The sequence below is a fragment of the Saimiri boliviensis genome, chromosome 4 (genome assembly GCF_048565385.1).
Source record: "Saimiri boliviensis isolate mSaiBol1 chromosome 4, mSaiBol1.pri, whole genome shotgun sequence".
Taxonomy (NCBI): Eukaryota; Metazoa; Chordata; class Mammalia; order Primates; family Cebidae; genus Saimiri; species Saimiri boliviensis.
In genome coordinates this window covers 20306855-20315582 of record NC_133452.1, presented here as the reverse complement: position 1 = coordinate 20315582, position 8728 = coordinate 20306855, and positions in this window count along the sequence as shown.

Genomic DNA, 8728 nt, shown 5'->3' with positions numbered 1-8728 from the left:
ACCTTAAAAAAAAAAAAGTTCCCAGTCATCTAACATAGACATGTAAAAGGAATTCAAGGGGAATACATCCATTCAGTCAACAAATGTTTACTCAGCAACCACTATGCATGAGACAGCGTTGGCACTGTGTGTACAGTGGGCACAAAATAGAATGTTTTATGGGGCTTAAAGTCTTGTAACATTCTCAACTAAGTGGAAAATAAAAGTTTCGGCCGGGCCCGGTGGCTCACGCCTGTAATCCCAGCACTTTGGGAGGCGTAGGTGGGCAGATCATGAGGTCAAGAAATCGAGACCGTCCTGGCCAACATGGTGAAACCCCCTCTCTACTAAAAATACAAAAATGAGCTGGGCATGGTGGTGCGTACCTGTAGTCCCAGCTATTGAGGCAGAAGTTGCAGTGAGCTGAGATCGCACACTCCAGCCTGGGTGAACAAGATTCCATCTCAAAAAAAAAAAAAAAAAAAAAAGAAACAGATTGCTAAGAGGCCCCAGGAAATGTTTTGAGGTGATGGAAAGGGAATGTTCTGTTAGGGTAGTGCTTACACAGATGTATACATTTATTAAAATTCATGAACAGTACACATAAACTGGCACATTTCATTATGTGTATGTACGTGTATTATATGTGAAGATTTTTTAGGTGGAAAAACAAACCTCCAGAAAGTGGCTTATATTCACTGCTTCCATTTCTTTACTAGTTGTACTAGTCAAGGAAGAGTGGGTTATGCTGTAGCAACTTCACAGAGGCTTCAACAACAGCATTTTTATCTTATCTACTCTTTACGTTCATAGCTTGAGTGGATGCAGACAGTGGGACCCTTGGCAGTGAAAAAAAGAAAGGGAGATAAATTATACAGCCTCTGCCTGGATGTGATACTCACCACTTCTGCCTACATTTTTTTTGGCCAGAGCAACTCATTGGTCAAGCCTGACTTCAAAGAAATGGAGGTGTTCTTCTCTGCATCGTGCCTTGAAGAGAAGCAGCAGAATATTTGTTACCACTCTATGATTAGGAGTCATTTCTTCTTTTACAGTGTGGCTTCTACAACCACCACCCTTCTAAAATGAGTGTGTCCAAACTGTGACTCAGAAAATCTGAGATTATAGGCCGGGCACAGTGGCTCATGCCTGTAATCCCAGCACTGTGGGAGGCTGAGGCAGGCGGATCACAAGGTCAAGAGATTGAGACCATCCTAGCCAACATGGTGAAACCCCGTCTCTACTAAAAATACAAAAATTAGCTGGCCATGGTGGCATGTACCTGTAGTCCCAGGTAGTCAGGAGGCTGAGACATGAGAATTGCTTGAACCCCGGGAGGCGGAGGTTGCAGTGACCTGAGATCGCACCACTACACTCCAGCCTGGCGCCTGGTGACAGAGCAAGACTCTGTCTCAAAAAAAAAAAAAGAAAACGAAAATCTGAGATTATATTTTCCTGGTGAATGGTCAGATTAATTTGGCAGAATCCTAGGACACACAAAAAGAAGTTATGGGAAAAGAGGTAGAAAGATAGGTGCCAGCAGCCAGGCGCGGTGGCTCAAGCCTGTAATCCCAGCACTTTGGGAGGCTGAGGCGGGTGGATCACGAGGTCAAGAGATCGAGACCATCCTGGTCAACATGGTGAAACCCCGTCTCTACTAAAAATACAAAAAATTAGCTGGGCATGGTGGCACGTACCTGTAATCCCAGCTACTCAGGAGGCTGAGGCAGGAGAATTGCCTGAACCCAGCAGGCGGAGGTTGCGGTGAGCCGAGATTGCACCATTGCACTCCAACCTGGGTAACAAGAGCGAAACTCTGTCTCAAAAAAAATAAAAAACAAACAAAAAAAGACCTTCTTCACATTATGTATGTGTTTCTCTTGCCCCAGTGAGTAAACTTAATGAAGTCAGATACTTTGTCCATTTGACTAGAGAAATGTTGAGCATATTGTAGCTGTTAATTAGATATTTGTAGAATAAATAAAATAAAATAATCTAAAAGAATTTGAGGGCTAGGCGTGGTGGTTCATGCCTGTAATCCCAGCACTTTGGGAGGCCAAGGCAGGCAGATCACCTGAGGCCAGGAGTTCGAGACCAGCCTGGCCAAAATGGCGAAACCCCATCTCTACTAATAATACAAAAGTTAGTGGGAATGGTGGTGAGCGCCTGTAGTCCCAGCTACTAGGGAGGCTGAGGCAGAAGAATCACTTGAACCCAGGAGGCGGAGGTTGCTGTGAGCACAGATTGCACTACTGCACTCCAGCCAGGACGGCAGAGTCAGACTCTGTCTCAAAAAAGTAAAAAATAGAAGAATTTGAGACACTTCTTACATTTCATAAGAGAAATCAGAAAGGGCTTTCAAGACCGGTTTACTAACTTCACTCACCTTGTTGATGCATCTGGCATTCCTCTTCTATACTTCAAACATTTGAGCCAGGCCGGGCGCGGTGGCTCAAGCCTGTAATCCCAGCACTTTGGGAGGCCGAGGCGGGTGGATCACGAGGTCGAGAGATTGAGACCATCCTGGTCAACATGGTGAAACCCCGTCTCTACTAAAAATACAAAAAATTAGCTGGGCGTGGTGGCGCGTGCCTGTAATCCCAGCTACTCAGGAGGCTGAGGCAGGAGAATTGCCTGAACCCAGGAGGCGGAGGTTGCAGTGAGCCGAGATCACACCATTGCACTCCAGCCTGGGTAACAAGAGCGAAACTCTATCTCAAAAAAAAAAAAAAAAAAAAAAAAAACATTTGAGCCATCTCCTGGGATACAGTATGTATAAGGCTAGAAAATTCTCACCATAAGTAAGATTTACTGAATTTTTAGATTATATCACACCATATCTGCAGTAACAGACTGGGACAGAGTCACCAGTGTTCTTCACTAACCTTGTACACATTCTTCCTGAACAACAGTTTCCATCACTGATCTGCTAATAGCAGACTGTTGAATGCTACCAAGAAAATCATATCACTGTGAAGATTGATGTACCATAATTGCATATCTTCCTAACCCAGCTGAAACATTTTTCTGCCTGTCTCACTTCAGTTATGTTTCACTATTCTCATTAAATTTTTTTTTTTTTTTTTTGAGACGGAGTCTTGCTCTGTCACCTGGGCTGGAGTGTAATGGCATGATCTCGGCTCACTGCAACCTCCACCTCCCAGGTTCACACAATTCTCCTGCCTCTACCGAAAATACAAAAAATTAGCTAGGTATGCTGGTGTGCACTTGTAATACCTCCAGAGTAGCTGGTATTACAGGCACACACCACCATACCCGGATAATTTTTTGTATTTTCAGTAGAGACAGGGGGTTTCACTATGTTGGCCAGACTGGTCTTGAACTTCTGACATCCTGATCCACCTGCCTTGGCCTCCCAAAGTGCTGGGATTACAGGCATGAAGTTCAGACTTTTAATTTTTGAAACAGGATCTTGCTCTGTCCCCTGCACTGAAGTGCAGTGGCAGGGTCTTGGCCCACTGCAGCCTTGACCTGCTGGGCTCAAGCCATCCTCTCGCCACAGCCTCCTGAGTAGCTAGAACCACAGGCACATGCCACCAAGCCCAGCTAATTTTTAAATTTTTTGTAGAGATGAGGTCTCATGTTGCCCAGGCTGGTCTCGAACTCCTGGGCTCAGATGATCTTCCCGTCTCAGCCTCCCAAAGTGCTGGGATTATAGGTATGAGCCAGTGCACCCACCTGGCCTATTTCAGACTTTTACCCCAGAAAGGCAGCTACCCCATTCTTTCTGCCCTTTCAGTGAATTACTATGCCTCCAACCTCAAAAAAATAGAAGCCACCAGAAATTCTCTCACTTGGGCCAGGTGCAGTGGCTCAGGCCTATAATCTCAGCACTTTTGGGAGGCTGAGGTGGGTGGATAAACTGAGTTCAAGACCACCTGGCCAACATGGTAAAACCCTGTCTCTACTAAAAATATGAAAATTAGCTGAGCATGGTGGCATGCGCCTGCAATCCCAGCTACTTGGGAGGCTGAGGCAGGAGAATCGCTTGAACCCAGGAGGCAGAGGTTGCAGTGAGCCAAGATCACACCACTGCACTCCAGCCTGAGCAAGAGAGTGAGACTCTGCTTCAAAAAATAATAATAATTTTTTTTAAAAAAGAAAAATTCTCTCAACTTACTCACTGTGGCAGAGACTGGATGCCAAATACCCATTTTCCTTACTTAATAACGTAACCTGGAATAAGGACTATTTCCCAGACACTCTTGCTTCTAGGTGCAACCATGGATCTAACTTCTGGCAGTGAAAGTGTTGTGTAGAACTTTTAGGAAGGCATCTTTAAAAAGAGAGGCCATGGAAATCTCCCTCCACCCCTCCCACTCTGTTTTCACCAGTTTAGAACAAGGGAAAGATGGCTGGGTGCAGTGGCTCATGCCTGTAATCCCAACATTTTCGGAGGCTAAGGCTGGTGGATTGCTTGAGCCCAGGAGTTCAAGACCAACCTGGGCAACACGGTAAAAACCCATCTCTACTAAAAACATAAAAATTAGCCGGACATGGTGGTGGGCACCTGTAATTCCAGCTACCCTGGAGGCTGAGGTACAAGAATCGCTTGAAACTGGGAGTGGAGGTTGCAGTGAGTCAAGGTTGTCTCACTGCACTCTAGCCTGGTCAGCAGAGCAAGACTCAGTCTCAAAAAAGAAAAAAAGAAAGAAAAGAAAAGATACAGAGAACATAAGCAGACAACTGCTAGCCAGAGCAAAGTTCAGGTTTACAAGGACAGCAGAATTGAACAGATGAAGTGTGGGCTGACTTTGTGGAGCTGCCATACCTAAAGTGGACTGCCAACTTCAGACGTTATATGTCTAAGCAATGGCTGTTTCGGGTTTTATGTGCAGCTGAGCTTAACCTAAATTAATGCCCTTACCCTCCAACTTACAAACTTCTTTGCTTCACATCTGCCTTTTGGTTTTCGCTTCACGTCCCAGTGAATGTGTATCTTCCTTTGTCTAAATCCACTTCTTCCACTTGGACTTAAAGTTTCGAGTTGTTTTGTTTTTTAATTCCATTTCATGTGGTATATTTGAATAGGTAATGCATTCACATGATGCAAAACCAAATGATATAAAGGGTTACCTAGTGACAAGTATTTCTACTATTCTTATCACCCTAGAAATCCAGTTTACCATTCCCAGAGGCAATCAAGGATGCCAAATTCATTCATTATCTTTCAGAGATATTATTTTAGTATACACTCAATCGGAAGAAATGGGGGAACATGGCCGGGCGCGGTGGCTCAAGCCTGTAATCCCAGCACTTTGGGAGGCCGAGGCGGGTGGATCACGAGGTCGAGAGATCGAGACCATCCTGGTCAACATGGTGAAACCCCGTCTCTACTAAAAATACAAAAAATTAGCTGGGCATGGTGGCACGTGCCTGTAATCCCAGCTACTTGGGAGGCTGAGGCAGGAGAATTGCCTGAACCCAGGAGGCGGAGGTTGCGGTGAGCCGAGATCGCGCCATTGCACTCCAGCCTGGGTAACAAGAGTGAAACTCCGTCTCAAAAAAAAAAAAAAAAAGGAAATGGGGGAACATAAAAAAGAATGAGTTCATGTCCTTTGCAAGGACATGGATGAAGCTGGAAACCATCATTCTCAACAAACTAAAACAGGAGACAGAGTCTTACCCTATTTCCTAGGTTGCAGTGCAGTGGCATGATCTCGGCTCACTGCAACTCTGCCTCCCAGGTTCAAGTGTTCTCCTGCCTCAGCCTCCCGAGTAGCTGGGACTACAGGCATGCACCACCACACCTGCTAATTTCTGTATTTTTAGTAGAGACAGGGTTTCACCATGTTGACCAGCCTGATCTCAAACTCCTAACCTCAAGTGATCTGCCTGCCTCAACCTCCCAAAGTGCTGGGATTGCAAGTGTGAGCCACCGTGCACAGCCTTGAGTAATATTTCTTTATTTGCTGTACATCCATAGAACCATTTCCTGAGTCTTTAAGTAGTTGCTTAAAACAAAAGTTTGCACCAGCCTCACTGGGTAGCAGGGGCTGTGCAACTTCTTATGCTGTCATGCTGGCAATGGAACACCTGAACTTAATCTTGTAGCTAATGAACTCTTCAAAGATTCTAAGCAAGGATATATTTAATTATGAAAGTTTTCAATTATAGAGGAAAATTTAGAGGATTTGACAGTGAACACCTATGTCCCTACTCTAGATTTCGCCATTAGCATGTTGTTATCCTTGTTTGCTTGCATGTCTGCCCGTCTTTGTATTCACTTTCCATCCATTTCATCTTTTATTCATCTTGGCTCACTGCAACATCTGCGTCCCAGGTTCAAGCAATTCTCCTGCCTCAGCTTCCCTAGTATCTGGAATTACAGGTGCCTGCCATCATGCTCGGCTAATTTTTTTTTTTTTTTTTTTTTTTTTTTGAGACGGAGTTTCGCTCTTGTTACCCAGGCTGGAGTGCAATGGCACGATCTTGGCTCACCGCAACCTTCGCCTCCTGGGTTCAGGCAATTCTCCTGCCTCAGCCTCCTGAGTAGCTGGGATTACAGGCTCGTGCCACCATGCCCAGCTAATTTTTTGTATCTTTAGTAGAGACGGGGTTTCACCATGTTGACCAGTATGGTCTCGATCTCTTGACCTCGTGATCCACCTGCCTCGGCCTCCCAAAGTGCTGGGATTACAGGCTTGAGCCACCGCGCCCGGCCTCATTTTTTTTTTTTTTAAAGATGGGGTTTCACCATGATGGCCAGGCTGGTCTTGAACTCCTGACCTCAGGTGATCCACCCACCTTGGCTTCCCAAAGTAGTGGGATTACAGATGTGAGCCACTGCACCCGGCCAATTTTCTTTTCTTTTTCTTTTTTTTTTTTTTTTTTGAGACGGAGTTTCACTCTTGTTACCCAGGCTGGAGTGCAATGGCGCGATCTCGGCTCACCACAACCTCCGCCTCCTGGGTTCAGGCAATTCTCCTGCCTCAGCCTCCTGAGTAGCTGGGATTACAGGCACGCGCCACCATGCCCAGCTAATTTTTTTTGTATTTTTAGTAGAGATGGGGTTTCACCATGTTGACCAGGATGGTCTCAATCTCTCAACCTCGTGATCCACCCGCCTCAGCCTCCCAAAGTGCTGGGATTATAGGCTTGAGCCACCGCGCCCGGCCCCAATTTTCATATTTGTAGTAGAGATGGGGTTTCACTATGTTGGCCAGGATGGTCTGGATCTGTTGACCTCATTATCTGCCTGTCTTGGCCTCCCAAAGTGCTGGGATTACAGGTGTGAGCCATCACACCTGACCAAGATTTTCTGTTTATCTGTGATTTTCTGTTGTTTAAATACATATGCTTGGGGCCGGGCGCGGTGGCTCAAGCCTGTAATCCCAGCACTTTGGGAGGCCGAGGCGGGTGGATCACGAGGTCGAGAGATCGAGACCATCCTGGTCAACATGGTGAAACCCCGTCTCTACTAAAAATACAAAAAATTAGCTGGGCATGGTGGCGCGTGCCTGTAATCCCAGCTACTCAGGAGGCTGAGGCAGGAGAATTGCCTGAACCCAGGAGATGGAGGTTGCGGTGAGCCGAGATCGTGCCATTGCACTCCAGCCTGGGTAACAAGAGCGGAACTCCGTCTCAAAAAAAAAAAAAATAAATAAAAAAAATAAATAAATAAATACATATGCTTGGGTGTATTTATGTATTTGTTTGTTTAGTTTTGGTATTTATCCTGCCTAGTATTCTCCAAGATTCCTGGATCTGGGATTTGGTGTCTCTCATTAATTTTGGAAAATTGGGCCAGGTGTAGTGGCTCATACCTGTAATCTCAGTATTCTGGGAGGCCAACGTAGGTGGATTACTTGAACTCAGGAGTTTGAGACCAGGCTGGGCAACATGGCAAAACCCCGTCTCTACAAAAAAATTAGTGGGGCATGATGGTGTACACCTGTAGTCCCAGCTACCTGGGAAGCTGAGGCAGGAGAATCGCTTGAGTTCAGGAGGTGGAGGTTGCAGTGAGCGGTGATCGTTCCACTGCTCTCCAGCATGGGTGAGAGAGGGAGACCCTATCTCAAGAATTAAAAAATTGGAAAATTCTCTGCCATTATGACTTCAAATATTTTTTTCTGTACCTTTCTCTCTTTATTCTCGTTCTGGAATTCTCATTAAATGTATGTTACACCTTTTGTAACTGTTCACGTGCTTGTTTTTTTTTTCCTTGCTCTTCATGTTTTGGAAGTTTTTATTGGTGTATCTTCAAGCTCTCTGATTGTTTCCTTGTCTAGTCTGCTGACAAGCCCACCAAAGGCATTTGTTTCTGTGTGTTTTATTTCATGTGCTGTCTTTTGATTCTGTTTCCATCTCTCTGCTTACATTACCTACCTGTTCTTGCATGTTGTCCATCTTTTCTATATGAGCCCTTAGCAAGTTAATTATAGCTATTTTACATTTTGATAGTTCCAACCTCTCTGCTATATCTGAGCCTAGTCCTGATGTTTGCTTTGTTTTCAGACAGTGTTTGTTTGTTGTTTTTTTTTTTTTTTTTTTTTTTTTTTTTTTGCCTTTTAACATGCTTTGTAACCTTTTTTGTTGAAAGCTGGACATGATGCATTGAGTAAAAGGAATTGAGGTAAACAGGCCTTTAGTTTGAGGTTTTATGTTTATCTTGCTAGGAATTAGGCTGTGTTTGTTTGCTGTAGCTATAGGTATTAGAGGCTAAAATTTCCTCTAGTGTCCTTGTTTTTGTTTATTTTGTGACAGGGTCTAGCTCTGTTGCCCAAGC